General features: G+C 45.7%; 1 protein-coding gene across 3 annotated transcripts in view; it reads left to right on the forward strand.

Annotated features, from left to right (window-relative positions):
* Positions 1 to 17060, forward strand: part of DIS3L2 (DIS3 like 3'-5' exoribonuclease 2) — a 368917-nt gene that overhangs the window by 330752 nt on the left and 21105 nt on the right. The gene's annotated exons all lie outside the window — the stretch shown is intronic.

Genomic DNA, 17060 nt, shown 5'->3' on the forward strand with positions numbered 1-17060 from the left:
ACTATACTAGAAAATAGCTGGCACAGAAATAGTCCTCTTGTAAGATCTCTTTGCCCCTAAGTATAGAACTTGGAGCACTTGCAGAGGAGCAGTTGTGGTGTGTTAGAAGTAGATGCTGAAGCAGACCTTCTTTCAAGGCTGCAGATGTCCCCCAGACCCTCCCCACTCTTGGTCTCCAGTCATGTGCTTGCTTGTTTGGTTCACTGTGTGACTTTGGCTTTGTTGTAGTTCTCAGTCACTATCTGCCTATACTTAGGTTTATGGGTTTTGTTGTGATTATCTACCTTGTAAATTTTATATTAATGGTTGGGAGATTTCCGGGTACTTACAGAGATTTAAATTGGTGCCCTTGTTGGAAAGGTGGCACCTTGCATACTTTCATAGCACCTCCTTTCCACATCATAGACTGCTCCTTTTTTTTTTTTTTTTTTTTGAGACAGGGTCTTGCTCTGTCACCTGGGCTAGAGTGCAGTGATAGAATCGTGGCTCACTGCAGCCTGAAACTCCTGGGCTCAAGTGATCCTCCCACCTGTTTCCTGAGTACCTGGTACTACAGGTGCACACCACCATGCCCAGCTAATTTTCTAAATTTTTAGTACAGATAGGGTCTCCCTATGTTGCCCAGGTTGGTCTTGAACTCCTGAGCTCAAGCGATTCTCCCACCTCGGCCTCCCAAAGTGCTGGGATTACAGGTATGAGCCACCACACCCAGCCACAGACTGCCTCCTTTACTGTGTATTTTCGTTTGTGAGACAGTGAAAGTGGTGGTGAATGAGGCACAGGAACTGTGCCCCGATGATGACAATGATGGTAATGACGGCGGCTACCATTGAGCACCTCCTATGTGTTAGGCACAGTACTGGGGACTTTACATTTGTTATCTCATTTAATCTTCATAACAACCCCGGTGTGTTATTTTATTATTGTCATATTTGCAGAAGCTAAGGTCTAGGGAACTAAAGTAATTCACTCAGGGTGACTCACCATGGCTGTGAGAAGCAGAGTCAACATTATCATGTTTACTCTGGGGAGAGAATAGAAGGAAAACAAGTGACCCGTATTTTTACTTAGAAACCCCAGTCAATGACAAGAGCAGCCCCATCCTGGACTTAAGGAGAATGTACTCCGGTCTCATTGCCTAAATATCCAGGCTGTTTAATTTTATTCAGTGGAAGGAAACAAATAGGCACATGCCAGTAGAACTGTCTACTGTCTATGACCTTCCAGAAGAGAAACCTGTGCCTTCCTCAAGACCTCTGGTGCTGTTTAGGGTAGAAGAGAGGCTACCGGGTGCCCTCGTTACCACATCTCCACTGGGATTACCTTCAAGACGTGATGACTGTTTGTAATTTATCTTTAGGAGAATGCCATAGTAACTGGTGTGTACCGCTAATTAATCATAGGAAGGATTGACCAGACATCCTTTAACAATTCTTGCTGGACTCTCTGCTCTTTGGGAAAAGGTTGAAGAGTATTTATTCAATGGGAGAAGGACACCAGCTCTCTGTCCTTTAAGTTTATGTCTTAGCTGTTCACATATCTGGTGGCAACAACTTACATTGTCTTTGACTGTGAGAAGAGAAAATAGCCTAGCTCTTTTTTTTTTTTTTTTTTTTTTTTTTTAATAGAAACAGTGTCTCATGATGTTCCCTAGGCTGGTCTTGAACTCCTGAGCTCAAGCCATCCTCTTGCCTCAGCCTTCCAAAGTGCTGAGATTACAGGTGTGAGTCATCATGCCCAGCCTAGCTCTGTGTCTTGGTTGATCCATAGCTCCTAGCATATTATCAGACCAAGCAATGTAAGAAGATAACTTAGGGTTTATAAATATGAATAAGTTTTGGCCCCCAAAGACCTCTAAAAGAAAATACTTGTGTAGGAAATCAGATAGGAGCCATGATCTAGAAAAGTATGGTGATCAGCATGTTCTCACTCATAGGTGGGAACTGAACAATGAGAACACTTGGACACAGGAAGGGGAACATCATACACCGGGGCCTGTAGTGGAGTGGGGGGAGTGGGGAGGGATAGCATTAGGAGATATACCTAAAGTAAATGATGAGTTAATGGGTGCAGCACACCAACATGGCACATGTATACATATGTAACAAACCTGCATGTTGTGCACATGTACCCTAGAACTTAAAGTATAATAATTTAAAAAAAATGGAAAAGAAAAAAGTATGGTGATCAAATGCTTTGGTGACTGCTTTCTCTGGTTCTCTCTTGCTTGTATTAGAGTCAGTCTTAGGGTTCATTCTCAATCCTTAGACAACTTTCCTAACCTCTCTGAGCCTCTAGTTTCATTTATTTTCTTCTTCTTCTTTTTTTTTTTTTTTTTTCTATTTTTTGAGATAGTCTTGCTTTTGTCACCCAGCCTGGAGTGCAATTGCATGATCTCAGCTCACTGCACCCTCCGCCTCCTGGGTTCAAGTGATTCTCCTGCCTCAGCCTCCCGAATAGCTGGGATTACAGGTGCCTGCCACCACACCTAGCTAAATTTTGTATTTTTAGTAGAGATGGGGTTTCACCATGTTGGCGAGGCTGGTCTTGAATTCCTGATCTAGGTGATCCACCTGCCTTGGCCCCTCAAAGTGCTGGGATTATAGTCGTGAGCCACCACGCCCGGCCTGAGCCTCTAGTTTCTTCATCTATAGGATGAAGTAGGATTAATAGTAGGAATAATTATTAATTGTTAATTAATTATTAATAGTAGGATTAATAATACCTCTCTGGCAGGGTTGCATGGGGCTCTCTGGCCGGGATATCATGTTGAAGTGTGTCATCACCAGTCTCACATATAGAATGCCCATAGGAAGTGCTTGTTGCCTCTTCTTCCCAAAGAGAAAAACTGGCTCATGACTTCCATCTTCCCAGAAAGTCTTCTGCCAACAGTGTACTCATGAGGGAAGAGGCTGGTGTGCCTGCCGTTCACAGCCTTTGGTTGTGTACGACGCTCTGTCAAAGGCAGACTCCTCACTCATGAGTTATGAAGCACGGAGGACCCCAAAATCCTGACTATGATTTATTGTCTCCCCCAGACCCTTCCCTGTTTGTGTTCCTCTGTTTCCATTTAGGGTCATTTTCCCTACAATGCCTGAATCCAAATATTGGCATAATAGTGTTATTTAGGAAATGAAGATACTCAGCCCAGACCCTTAAGGGGCCCATGTTGTCTCAGGCCAAGTAACATGAAGACAACACCAGCAGAGAGAGGAAATTCTACAGATGAAAAAGCTAGCTTGAATATTAGTTTGGTACAACTGATTATTGAAACTACTGCCTTTCCTTTTTGGATATTCCCTGCAGTACAATTTGTAATCACTTTAGCATTCATCTCTGTTTGCCAAATTCAATCCATCAGCAGAAAAAGTTGTTCTGAATAAGTGCTGAGGCTGTTGGATGGTTCTCCCAAATAGTCTTTCCTTTCAAATGGAATGGCCCGGAAAATGGGCACTCCATTTTTATATTTTCTGGATTCTTTTATCAGCCCTCCATTAACGGGATTCAGTATCAAAAGCAGGTAAAGTTTTCTGCAACAGAGAAGAAGAATGTGGCCCTCGGGTCCATGGGTGGTGCCTGATAATTTTGATCCTTGGCTCTATGTCATCCTGTTCTCCTTTCACATAAAGGGGCTAATCTCTACCTCTGGGGTCCAGGGAGGACAGTCCCTAGGACTTGTCCATTTCTCATGGGACTTGGACCCTGCCTTCTCTAAGGCTAGAGGCACAGCTGTCGGGTAAACATTCTTAAAGCTCTGAGGTCATTAGAAGAAAGAGAGAAGCTGTCCTATGGTGCCTTGGGTTCAACTAGTAAAGCTCTCCACCTTGAATTATTCTGTCAGCCTCCCAAAAGCTGCTCCAGTCTGCATCTGGAGGTGTGAGGCCTCACACCCCCTGGCAGATGCCACCGTGGGTCCACGGGTGGTGACTGGTTTTTTTTTTTTCTCTGTTGCAGAAAACTTTACCTGTCTTTAACACTAAATCCAGTTAATCAAGGAGTGATCGAGAGTCATTTTTGTCAAATTGAAGTTTGGAGATCTCTGGATATAGGGCAAGGAACAAGACCTTCAAGAGTGAATAAGTGATTTGTGAGAATTCAGTTACACATTTATGAAGCCCCTGCTCTGTACAGTGTGTTACATGGGGGAGGCAAAGATACGTTAGACCCAGTGCATGCCCTCAGGGTTTGTATAAGGAGCAAAGCGCACTCCAGCACCCTGTGGGATGATATGCACTTTGGCAGTGGTAGGAATCGAGTGCTATGGCAGCAACGATGAGGAAAGTGAATGCTTCCGACTTTGGAGTTACTGTGTGGATGGTGGTGACCTTCACAGACAAGGAGCTTTGTCAGAAGGCTCCTTTCTCTCCATCCCCACTGCTACCCTCCTTCTCACTGCCAGGACTGTGGAGCTGCTTTGCAAGCTATTCTTCCTGCCGTTAGCTGGTTGGCCTCCCGGCTGTCCTCTCTGCAGCCTGAGTGAGTGTGTGTGTCTTTTCCTTCTGGTTGCTTTTTAGACCTTATTTTTGTCTTTGGCGTTCTGCAGTTTTACTACATTATGTCTGAGTGGATTCATTTTTATTTATATTGTTTAGGACTCAATATAGTTCTCATTTAGAAATTTTTATCTATTATCTTTGATTCTCTTTGGTTCTCTCTAATCTCTCCTTCTGGAACTTGTTAGAAACCATCTTATTTCATCTTTCCTCTCTTTTTTCTATTTCTGTATCTGTTAATGCTGCATTGTAGGAAACTTCCTCAAAAGTGTCTGTCACTTTATTCTCCTTGTAGCAGTTTACTATCGGCTGTTTAATAACCCTTCCCAATATGAATATTTGGTTTTTATTTTATTTTATTTATTTTTTGAGATGGAGTCTCGCTCTGTCACCCAGGCTGGAGTGCAGTGGCGCAAACTCAGCTCACTGCAACCTGCACCACCTGGGTTCAAGTGATTCTCTTGCCTCAGCCTCCTGAGTAGCTGGGATTACAGGCGCGCACCACCGCGCAGGGCTAATTTTTTGTATTTTTAGTAGAGATGGGATTTCGCCATGTTGGCCAGGCTGGTCTCAAACTCCTAACCTCAGGTGATCTGCCCAACTCAGCCTCCCAAAGTGCTGGGGTTACAGGCGTGAGCCACCACACCTGTCCTCATGTTTGGTTTTTATATTTAATTTTCAGAAGTTCTGTTTGGTGCTTTTGAAAATCTGCCTATTATTATTAATTAATTTTTTTGGTGTCCTAGTCTTCTGTTATGATTTCTATTCTTTCTTTTATCTCCCTAATTATTTTGGTTGTATTTATTTTACAGCCTCTTTCCAGTTATTTGAAGAGTTTTAGTTCTAGTTCCAAGAGTACCAATTCTCTTATTTCTTGTGTCTATTGACTCACTCGTATGTGGTTCATTTTCTCTTGCAACTTGTTTTTTTATCATAAGATCATCTTAGGCTGTGCGCAGTGGCTCACACCTGTAATCCCAGCACTTTGGGAGGCCGAGGCAGAAGGATCACCTGAAGTCAGGAGTTCGAGACCAGCCTGGCCAACATGGTGAAACCCTGTATCTACTAAAAATACACAAATTAGTTGGGCGTGATGGCACACACCTGTAAGACCAGCTACCCGGGAGGCTGAGGCAGGAGAGTCACTTGAGCCCAGGAGGCAGAGGATGCAATGAGCTGAGATTGTGCCATTGCACTCCAGCCTGGGTGACAGAACAAGACCCCATCTCAGAAAAAAAAAAAAGATCATCTTAAGTAGGGATTGTGTTTAGTGGGAGTTCCACATACTGTGGGTTGTGGATGTGTTATCTCATCACTTTTGCATATGTTCTGCCAAGACCCAGGGAGGTTCATAGGTCCTGCTAGTTTGGATGTTAACTCCTTGGCTTAGGAGTCTCACCTCCTGGGTAGGCCACATTCAGACTCCTCACCCACGTGCCGTGTGGGCTTCACATCTCCATTTCTCATAGGAGATGCCGCTGGTCTGTGCCACATACGGACTTTCCTCTGCTCTGTGAGAAAGGTCTTCCTGATTCTTTGTTCAAAGACCAACAGCTCCCAGGATCCTGGCTTTATGTGGGGATCTCAGTTCCAGTTCCATGGCCAGGTCTTCAGTTCCATGGCCAGGTCTTCAGTTCCATAGCCAGGTCTTCTGCCTCCTGCATGCATTAAAATCTTAGCTCCTGTAACTGTATCAACGTCTGATACTCCCGGCCCCCAGTTGCCATGGTAAAAATTACAGCTCTGACTTAATTTTTTTTTCACTTCAAGCATCTGAGAATTTTCTCATTATTCTTCTATACTCAGTAATATATTTAAATTATTATTTTGGTATATTTTATCTATTATTTCTCTGTGTTTGTGTTGGGAAGGAGGTCCACATCAGTTCAGTCTACTATCTTGTCAGAATCGGAGATCTGAATAAACTTAAATATGGTCACTCATTTAGCAAATGTATAGAGAATATCTGCTATATACCTGTATAGTTCTAGGCCCTGGGGCCACAGAGCTGAATAAACGCTGATGCTGCCAACAGAGGCCCATGTGCCAGTGGAAGGGACTGGGCACTCCTCAGCAGCAAGGCAGCCAGCCCTGTGATCCCACCCCACCTGCCTGCCATACAGACCCATCCTGTCTTCCTGCCCTGGCACCCTACATGCTGTCTGTACCAGATTACCTCGCACTCCTGCGTACAACGTGTCCCTGTTGTCATGCCATTTTCTGCTTCTAGAACATCCCTCTTTCCCAGAACCCCCTGCCCACCCATCTAGGTAACCTCTGCTTCTCCTTCCACTCTCAGCTAGGTATTTCTCCTCTGGGAAGCCATTCCACACCCCTCACAGGCACCACCAAAGCTGGGTCAGATGTGCCTTCCCCGTGGCCCTGTGCCGTGCCTGTCTGCTCCATGTCAGCTCTTAGCACTGTGCCTTTCAGTTGTGAGTTTGCTTGTTGGCTTCCGCCACTGGCCTGATGCTTTTGAGGTCAAGGTCTTGTTTTTTTCATTTCAGTACCCACAGTGCCTAATCCACTATCTGGCAAATAATGCTTGATGAAGGGAAGGTGGGGGACCTGATTTAGTCCTTTAGGAAGGGAGGGAGCATGGCTACTGAGGAGTCAAGCTTCTTTCCAGCTTTGTCTTTTCATTTGCTGTAGGATTATCATGATGATTAAATTACACATGACATCAGGGAAACTGTCTTCATGGATAGCTGTGAATTCTGAAGAGCTAACATGGAGAAAAGAAGCTGTAAAAATGTGGCTTAACTCTAAATATAGTGGTAATTACAGTCACTTACATCAGTTTTTTTTTTACCATTTTTTGCCGGGTAGTGAAGAACAGTGATAGCTATGAAGAGCATTAAACATGTCAGACAAACTTGTGGAAGCTGAATTCGATTGCAAGGCTATACTCTTGTTCACGACATCTAGACTTTATGATCCATGTACCATAATCATGATGGGAGCTACCATCTTCTGAGTGCCCGCAGACACCAGGCAAGGGGCTTACCCAGGTTAGTTCTAGTCTAAAACCATTCAAGAAGGATATTCACAATAAAAAATAAAAATAAAACCAGTGAGAGTCTGAGAGGTTTTATTATTTTCACAATTGTACAGAATAAAAAATAAAAACAAACCAAGACTGAAGAGTCTGGAGAGGCTCACCTGCCAAGGCCACAGAGGTCAAGGGCAGAACCTGGCCAGTTGTGGCAAATTCTAAAGCCTGTGCTGTGCCTTCATGACACCTGCCTTTCTCTCCATGCCAGGAAGCTGCAGGGAGTGCTGATTCCAGCCGTTTCTAAGCAGGCCTGCTTGGGAAGGCTGTCTGGGAAATCCTGGGATTTCCAGTCCCCGTGAACCCCAGGTCAGATGGGCAGCTTCTGACTTGTCATCAGAGTTCTGGGTTAGGCCAGTCACGCTGCTTGGCAGGTCACCATCCATTCAGTGGTATGTGATGTGGCTGTGTTAGTTATAAAGACCTCGTAGTTTTGGGGGTGCAGTTGCCCTGAGTACCTGCCTGATTGGCCCTTGTAGTAGACCCTGGCAGACCCAGGCCCTAGCTTTGGGGTGCCTGCTCCTCTGCCCTGCTGGCAGTTGTGCCTCACTTGGTCCAGACAGTGAGGCCAGCAGTTGCTGGCAGATCCGTTGTCCCTGCGGACCTCTCAGAGCTTCCTTGACACTCACAGCCAGGTCCTCCGCCTTACTGCAGTCTTACTCTTAGAACAGGTTAGTTTGCTAAACTTAACAAGAGAAAATCTTCCATTTTTTCCTGCCTAGCTACTGGACTCATTTTGGGACCTTGAAACACACGTCATTAAACTTACTAGCTGGCCTCTAGATGTGTGAGAGAGAGCTACGCTGTGGGATTGATTTCCTTCGGCTGAAGTGTCTGCTGCATTCATGAGCCTGCCTTGAAGGACAGTACTCCTTGCAGCCTTCCAGAGGATAGGGCAGTTCTGGGCTGTACATCCTCTCCCCAGCCCACGGGCACCTGCTAGCTCAGGTCACTGTAAGGACACCTGGGTTCTCTTCCCCAGCACCTGAGCACATAGTTCTTTCTGCTTCCCAACATGCCCCCTGCCCGTGGGGGCTTAGTCTGCTCGGCATCCCCCGGGGTCTCAGAACACACTCTCTAGACACAATAGACCTAGAGAACCAACCCTAAAACCACACTGCGGTTCTCTGTTGTTTTGTGTTTATTATGGAGGATGTGATGGGTTCGTTCAGGTGCTCTGACAAGTGGACCCCAAGCAGGATTTAATGTACGAGAGGTGTTGGGGGAAGGCCTGTGAAGGATGAGGGGAGGGAACAGGGGCAGGCCCGGGGCTTCCTTCACCTTACAGCAACCAGCCCTTGTAGACAGTATGCATCCCAGGGCTTTCCCGTGCTGGCATTATCACAGTGACTCAGGAGCTTCTTCCCAGGTCACTGCTGGTGAGTCTTTGAGCAACTGAGCCACAACTTTGTACCAGGGCCTGTCCCTGCCCACACACCACTCAGAAGAGCATCCTCTTTGCCCACTAGGTAGTGAGTGAGCCACTCCCCAGACTCCATCTTTCTGCCTGTTTCCTCAGAACCACTCCTGTCCCACTTGCGTCAGTTCAGATCTGCAGAGAAGCAGATGCTGAGATGGGATTGGATGTTGAGAAACATATGGAGGAAGATGCCTGTGAAGGATGAAAGGGGAGAGAGCAGCGGAAGGCAGAGAGAGCCTTCAGACCTCAACACAAGTCTGGCCCTTATGAAGGAATTTGGGAAGGAAGGAGGGCTGGGTAGGGAGAGTCTCAGGCTACGGCCCAGGTTTTTTTGTTTAGTTTTGTTTTTTTGAGATAGGATCTCATGTTGCCCAAGCTGGTCTCAATCTCCTGGGCTTAGGTAGATCCTCCCACCTCAGCACCCCCACCAGCTAGGATTACAGGCCCGCACAGTGGCTCCCACCTGCGGCCCAGTTTTAAGGTTCACTGACGGAAAGTCCTCAAGCCAAAGCCAAAGCCAAAGCTGACTGCTGGAGGATCCTCACATCTTGCAGGACCTGGCCTGCATTAGGACCCTGGAGGCGTGCTCACAGAAAGTGTGACTTCAGGGCAGATGCAGTGGTGGATCAGAGCACTTGCAGTTGGGGACATTGTCAGTAGTAGAAGATCTGAGTGATGCCTCTTCCTGGCTGCTGCACTTGAGGAGGGGACAGAGCAGGGTGTTCCTGGATGAAGTCCTGTTTAATTAGCTTCCCCCCTGCTTGGTTCTTTGCCTTTGCCTTCATCCTGAATAAGCAGAGGAAATATTTCCCAGCAGCTCTGACAACTTCAAACCAGCACCAACACTTCCCAGTACTTTGGGAATGACACTTTCTGTCTGCACCTTGGAACTGATGCCAGCTCCTCAGGCTAAGCAGCAGTGTTACCTAAGAGCCATTCATTGCAGAGGGCGAGAGCCTCCAGGCCTCCCAGACACTGCCAGGTTAGCTTGAAGAAGGCCTTTCTTGTTCCTGATGAAGCCTTAGTTTAGGAGAAAGGGGGGCTTGAAATCAAGAGAGAGGAGGGGCTTGGGGGAAGTTGGAAGCGATGCAGCCAGAGAGGTGCCAGGCGTGAGCTCATGGGCGCAAGCCTGCAGCTGTATTGTGCACGTGGGAGTCAGCCACTCACAGTGCAGGTGTGAGCTCACTGTTCCACCACAGCCGTTAGTGTTTGGCATCAGCATGATGCAGGCACAACTCCTGTTTCCACTGCTGGATTCGGGTAGTGTTCAGCGAAGGGAGTGTCTCTCCACCGTCCACCCACACAGAGGGATGGCCGTGGCTCTCTATGCTCTGCTCTCTTCTCACCTCACTCCGTGCAGCAGCAATCAGGATATTTTGTCTGCCAACAAGCAGTGCTTCATTTAACCTCAGTTTTATCTACAGGAAGAGGAGAAGAGGGTATGAACACTCCCATTTTAGAGAGAGAGAAACAGATGCCCTGATAGGTGCCCTGTGCAAGGTCAAGCTGTACATAAGAGGACCATCCGGCAGGCTTCTCCCTGGATACTACCCCAGCTATCTGATGCAAGCAGGTGTGGGGCCCTAGAACAACTACACAGAAGTGGCACTGAGTTGCCCATGGGTCCAGGAGCAGGGAGGGCAGCAAGGCCTGGGGCAGCACAGCTGCCTCCTGTATTGCTTCCATCTCCTCTGGAGTGACAGTCACCCAGTCTCCTGCACATGGAATCTGAACCGCAAAGGGCCAAGACAAGGAGGAGCTCTTTTTCAGCTGTGTTGAGTCAGTGCCTATTCCCCACTTGCTGGGAGAACCAGGGAGGGACAGAGTCTGAAGTCATATTTTATAGCACTCAGTTGCCTCGGCAGAGGTTTCCCATGCTGCTGAGCTATGGTGCTCAGGACCCTTTGTAGAAATCACTAGACCTTCAGCTCTTTCTGGCTTTCTGAGGCCAGAACTGACCCAAACAAGGAAATGGGGGAGCCGCAAAAATCGGCAGATTGTGCTGGCCACAGACCAGTCACATACATCAGTGTACACACGCAGGAACACTGGTCCATGTCTCAGCATATAGTGTGACTTATGCATTCTGCTATTTTTTTTCTGTAGTGCACATACTGGAAAATAGGTTTTTACGATAAGCTTGCTTTGTAAAACTTACTTCTGAATTATGACATGCATAGAGAAAAGTGTACAAATTATAAGCATCTAGTTCAAGAAAATTGTTAGAAAATGAACACATCCATGTCAAGAAATAGAACATGTCCAGGTGCAGTGGCTCACACCTATAATCCCAGCACTTTGGGAGGCCAAGGCAGGAGGATTGCTTGGGGCCCAGGGGTATGACACCAGCCCGGGCAGTGTAACGACAATTAACAAATTTTTATTTAAAAATAAATAATAAATAGAACATTACAGCTTCCAGGAGCCTCCCATGTGCCCCTCACTCCTCCTAAAAGGATACCACCATTGTTAACTTCTAACACTGTAGATTGGTTGTGCCTGGCTTTGAACTTCATATAAATGGAATTATTTACTATATTCTCTTTTGTGCCCAGCTTTTCTCTTTCAGCATTATATTTGTGAGAATTCATCTTTGCTGTTGCATCTATAGTCCATTCATCAATTTATCCAATCTGCATTTGTTCAGTCAACATTTGTATTGTTTCCATTTTGGGGTTATTATAAATCTGCTTGTACATGTCTTTTGGTGCACATATGCATGTGTTGCTTTTGAGTATATAATAGGAATGAAATTGCTGAAATCATATGTAATTTCACAAGCAGTGTGTGAGAGCTCATCTGTTTATTGGCCATTCAGTAGAGTGCCTTTTCAAATTTCTTGCCTGTTTTTCTACTGGGTTTTCTGTTTTTCTTCTTGATTTATAGTCCTCTATATTCTGGATATCAGTTCTTTGTTGCTTATACATGTTGCAAATATCTTCCACTGTGTAGTTTGCTTTTTTACTGCCTCTGGTGTTATTTTAATGTACAGAAGTACTTAATTTTAATGGAGTTCAGTATGTCAATCTTTTTTATTATGGTTAAATGCTTTTTGTATCCCATTTAAGAAATCTTTGTCTATATTCTAAAAGAATCTACTTAGAATTGATTTTTGAAAATGGTACAGCAAGTTTATTTTTTCATATGGGTATCTGTTGACCCAGCATCATTTTTTGAAAATACTTTCCCATAGCTTAGCACTGCCACCTTTGTCAAAAATGAAGTACCCATATGCACAGATCTGTTTCTGCTCTCCATTCTGTGTCACTGGTTTATATATCTATTCTTGTACCAGTACCACACTATCTTCATGTTTGTATAAAAATCTTGATACCCAGTAGAGCTACACTTTCCAACTTGGACTTTTTCTATAAAGAGCACCTATGCTATTCTTGGCCCATTCCATTTCCATATAGATTTTAGAATCAGATTGTCAGTTGCCACATACATGCACACAAACTTGCTAGGATTTATATTGAGATTGCTTTGAATCCATATGTCAATTTGGGAAAAATCAACACTTTTATGATAATGAGTCTTCACAAACATGGTACCTCCCTCTGTTTAGAGCTTCTTTAATTTTTCTCAATATAATTTTCTGTTAGAGATCTTGCTCATGTTTCATTGGATTTACTCCTACGTATTTGATTTGTGGTACTATTTTAAATGATATTTGTAAATTTAATTTTCTCTTTGTTGCTAATACAAGGAAACATGGTTTATTTTTGTTGACCTTGTTATCAATTACTTTCCTGAATTTATTTATTAGGTTCAAATAATTTGTAGATTTTTTTCATAACAATATTTCAGTTCAGTGTAGATGCTTTTTTATTTCCAGTGTACCTCATCATGTCATCTGCAAATAATGACAGTTTTACTTTTTCCTTTCCAATTCTCATGCCATGTATTTATTTTTCTTGCCTTATTGCACTGTACAGTATTTCTGGACATAATAATAATAGGCATTTATGTCTTGTTCCTGATCTCAAACAGAAGAGTTTTTACCACAAACTCACTCTTAGATTATGAAAATGAAAAATTTTTACTGGTGTTCTCTTTAGTATACACTTTATTTTTCCTCAAGATGAGTTTTCAATTTGGGAACTTTTTTTTAAGTTTTAAGTGGTGATTTATGAGCTAGGAGCTAGGAAAATGATATCTGATTTTTTATGTAAATGAAAAGGAACTAATGTTTATCACAAGACTGCTACTCCTCATTTTAACCTTGTGAGGAGGTTTTGCCTTGGCCATTTTACAGAAGGATCTCATGGCTGTACATTTGAACAAGGATTCAAACAGATCTGTCTGACTCCAAAACCCATGCTCTCTTTACTGCTCCCTGATTCCTTGGTAGAATATTGAATGTGAACCCACGAGGTCATAAAATACCACTTTTGTCATAGATGACCGAGAGAAAAGTTGCTAAACTATTATTACCTCACAGGTATATGCAGCATCTTTTCCTTTCCCCAGTAACCTCCTACCCCAAATCTCTTTATATCCCTGTGTTTTAGTCCATTTTCATGCTACTGATAAAGACATACCTGAGACTGGGCAGTTTACAAAAGAAAGAGGTTTGTTGGACTTACAGTTCCACCTGGCTGGGGAGTCCTCACAATCATGGCAGAAGGCAAGGAGGAGCAAGTCACATCTTACAAGGATGGCAGCAGGCCAAGAGAGGGCATGTGCAGAGAAACTCCCATTTTTAAAACCATCAGATCTTGTGAGACCCATTCACTATCATGAGAACAGCATGAGAAAGACCTGCCCCCGTGATTCAGTTATCTCCCACCACGTCCCTCCCGCAACACATAGGAATTATGGGAGCTACAAGATGAGATTTGGGTGGGGACACAGAGCCAAACCATATGACCCTGTCACCTGCCCCATCCCACCTTTCCCTGATTTCCATTGCCATGGAAAGGAGCCTTCTGGGCCTGCCTGTGGCCCTAAAGGGCTGCAGCCCTCCTCAGCACCGGCCCAGCACCCACTGGGCCCAGTATAGGGCATTCTCCAGCCTGTGCTGTCATTCTGTCGCCTGTTGTCTGGTGCTGGGAGGTAGGATTGAAGGCTTTCCTCCTGGGCGGGCTGCTCAGGTTGCAAGGTAGATCCTATATTTTTAAGCCCTGTAGAGTCTCAGCTGTCCCATTTTGAGGGTTATGCATCCTACATGGGTTCACAGAATCCCTTTTGCTGAGACTTGGAGGAATGAAGAGGACAGAGAGGGTCGAGACCCAAACCGAGCAGGCCCCGGAGGCCTCAGGGCCCTGGGGCTGAAGGGAGCTCCCTAGCCTGAGAATGCCCCTCACTATTCTCACACTCCACCTTTTGCAGCCCAAATACCCATGGATGCCCCAAGAGATTTCCCTATGAGACAGAAAATTCTAGAACACCAGGAACTCTCAAAACTAGATATTTCAAAACTCTTAAAGACCTTAAAGAGTAAATGTTTTCATTGTCGATTTAACATAGAGTTACATTAAGCAGCTAACACTTTCCCTTTCTTGAATAAGATTTCCTGTCTGTCACGTTGCCATTCGCTTTCTTCATGTTTTTGCGATGGACTGCAGCTCCCTCCATTCTGGGGAGCCTCCTGGGGCTGCAGCAATCCAGCATGACTCGGAGCTCTTTGATTTTCTTTCCCAGTTACTTTATAGCACATGAAGATGTGTTCTTACCAGTGACAGAGGGTCGGTGAGAATGACCATTTTTGTTTTCCGTATATCTGTACCTGCCACATCCATACCTTTCTCAGAAGGTCCTGGAATGACTCGTTTCTCTCTCTGCCTCTCTGGGTATTTCTCCAACCACAGGTTTGCATCCCCAGGGGGAAGCCAGCTCTCTGGTCCCTCATGCTAAGCTTTTTAAGCAGATAGTACAGCCAGGCGGTCTTTAAACCCAAGGAGGCTTGCCCCTTCCCAAGACTTCAAGGAGTTCTAGAAGAGACTGTGATATTCAGGCCAGGTCCCTGTTTGATGAACAGGGACACTCAATTCCTGGCAAGTGGGGTGAGCGCCTCCAGCCCTCCCCACCCCCATACCGGTGTGCTGGCCCAGACCCAGGGCATATTCAGGTACTTAAAGTAGCAAATGTCTCTGCTGTAAAAACCCTCACTCCGGTACTGAAAGCCCAGAGCCCAGGCTCAGGCCACAGAGGTCTGAGATATACTCTCAAGGAGGTTAGCCCATAAAAGAAACAGGTCATAGGACTGCATGTTGGGTTTGAGCCTGAAGAAAGGTGCCCATGGTTGTCATCTTCTGTGGCTGCCTGGCAGGTAACCAGATGTGCTTGGCTCTCTTAGCTTTTGGCTGTGCTATCTGTGGGGTAGTGTTTCTGATCTGTCTTCAATGCCACTCCCAGCTCTCTGGGGCTTTGTGGCTTTTTCTTGGTGGTTGGGCAGGAAGCCTCTAGAGCCTGAAGGAATTGCTGTGCTTGATGACAGGCACAGGCTATCAATGGCTATAAATCGCCTAGTGGCTGCTTCACGTATTGAAGAAGAACATGTTTGCTGTCTGTTCTGCGGATGCTTCTCTGATGGCCGGAACACAGCTGGGAAAAGATTTCGTAGAGTGACTCAGAGCAAGCGCCCAGCTCATGCCCACTGAATTAAGCAAGAGGAAGTGGCCAACTTCCGCAGCTGCTCTGAAAGCCCAACACAGCAAGGCCTGGCTGAGATGAACAACATAGATCATTCCACTGACTTTGGGCTACCCCCAAGCCAACCACATGTGACCCCACACCTGCCCCAAAGCTAGGTGAGACCCAGGGTCCACCCTCCAAGCCCGGGTTACCAGTAGGGGGTAGGTGCCAAACTGGAGAGTAGACTGTGATGAATGGGTAGCAGAGATGGCAGAGGACATGGCTCATCACCTGGGGTCGGGTACCCCGCTCTCAGCAGCTCCCTTCCCTGAGTGCCCTGGCATGCCACTGCGGCTTCACAGTAGCCTCCTGGGCAGCGGCTCATCAGCTTCCAGCACAGCCTTTGTTGTTCTGTAAATCTGTTAATGTTTGTGCTACCTAGAATAAGAAGGAAGGAGTCATTCTACAGAGAGGATTTATTCTTCCAGGCGCCAAAACCTTGTTCCTTACGATTATGTCCCGTTCTTTAATGGGGTCCCCTGTACTCCACAGTGTCATTCGCCTCCACACTAGATGTCCCCACAATGCTGTGTATTTTCACTGATTTCGCTGCCCTGCCCTGTCTTTGTCTCTGCCTTTACAGTCAGGGCCAGTTGTCACTTCTCCGTGGCTGTCCGGAGAACCTGTAGCACCCTCTCCAGCCACTCCAAGCATGAGGCTTTGTGGGGAGCGTGGAATCTGTGAGGAAGCCGAGGCAAGCTGTTAGGATTCTGTTCAATGGGAGGAAAGGCTCTGAGTGAGGTGGGAAGGAAGGACTTGCCAGGAGGCACACTTGCGTTCCCGGCCCCACCTCTGCGCTGGCTGCCCACAGGCCCTGCTTCTGCCTATTTCCTGGTTATGCTTCATGTTTCAAAGACATAAGATCAAATGTGATTAAGTTTTAGGTAAGCAAGATATTGTGCTTATTATTGAATTGTTCTTCTTTAGTTTAACAGCCCTCCAGTTTAATCTAAATCTGTTTCCTGTCATTAAGTCTTTGGTGTAGATAAAAGATCAGTTAGCTGGTCGCTATCTTTTGTGTCATAAATCTAATAGGAAACCATTGTTGTGATTTTTCATTGTACCGTTCCTGAAGAGGAAGGAACTTTTCATTCCTTTGGGCTTTTTTCCTGGTGAATTTCCCAGCTGTCAGTGTCATCGAGCTTAACTCTCACATCCTTAAGGCAGCATTAGCCTCAGAACCACCAGTACCTCGCTGTGTGCCCTGGGAGGCAGGTTATTACCCTTGGCTTCATGACCCATGGACAGTCCTTGCAATGGAAGGGAAAAACACATTTGTGGGTAGAGTGTGGAGAATGTGTGTGAAAGGCTTTCCTCGCCCAGGCAGTAAGTGCTGCGGAAACAAGCCACTTTTTACGCTAATAAAATTTGGACAGGGGTTGGGAGGTAGGGGAGTGAGTGTGTGTTGATCTGATTCCCTGTGCCCAAGAGCAAGGACAGTCACTTCATCCCAGCC

This window comes from Pan paniscus, chromosome 13 (assembly GCF_029289425.2).
Source record: "Pan paniscus chromosome 13, NHGRI_mPanPan1-v2.0_pri, whole genome shotgun sequence".
Taxonomy (NCBI): domain Eukaryota; kingdom Metazoa; phylum Chordata; class Mammalia; order Primates; family Hominidae; genus Pan; species Pan paniscus.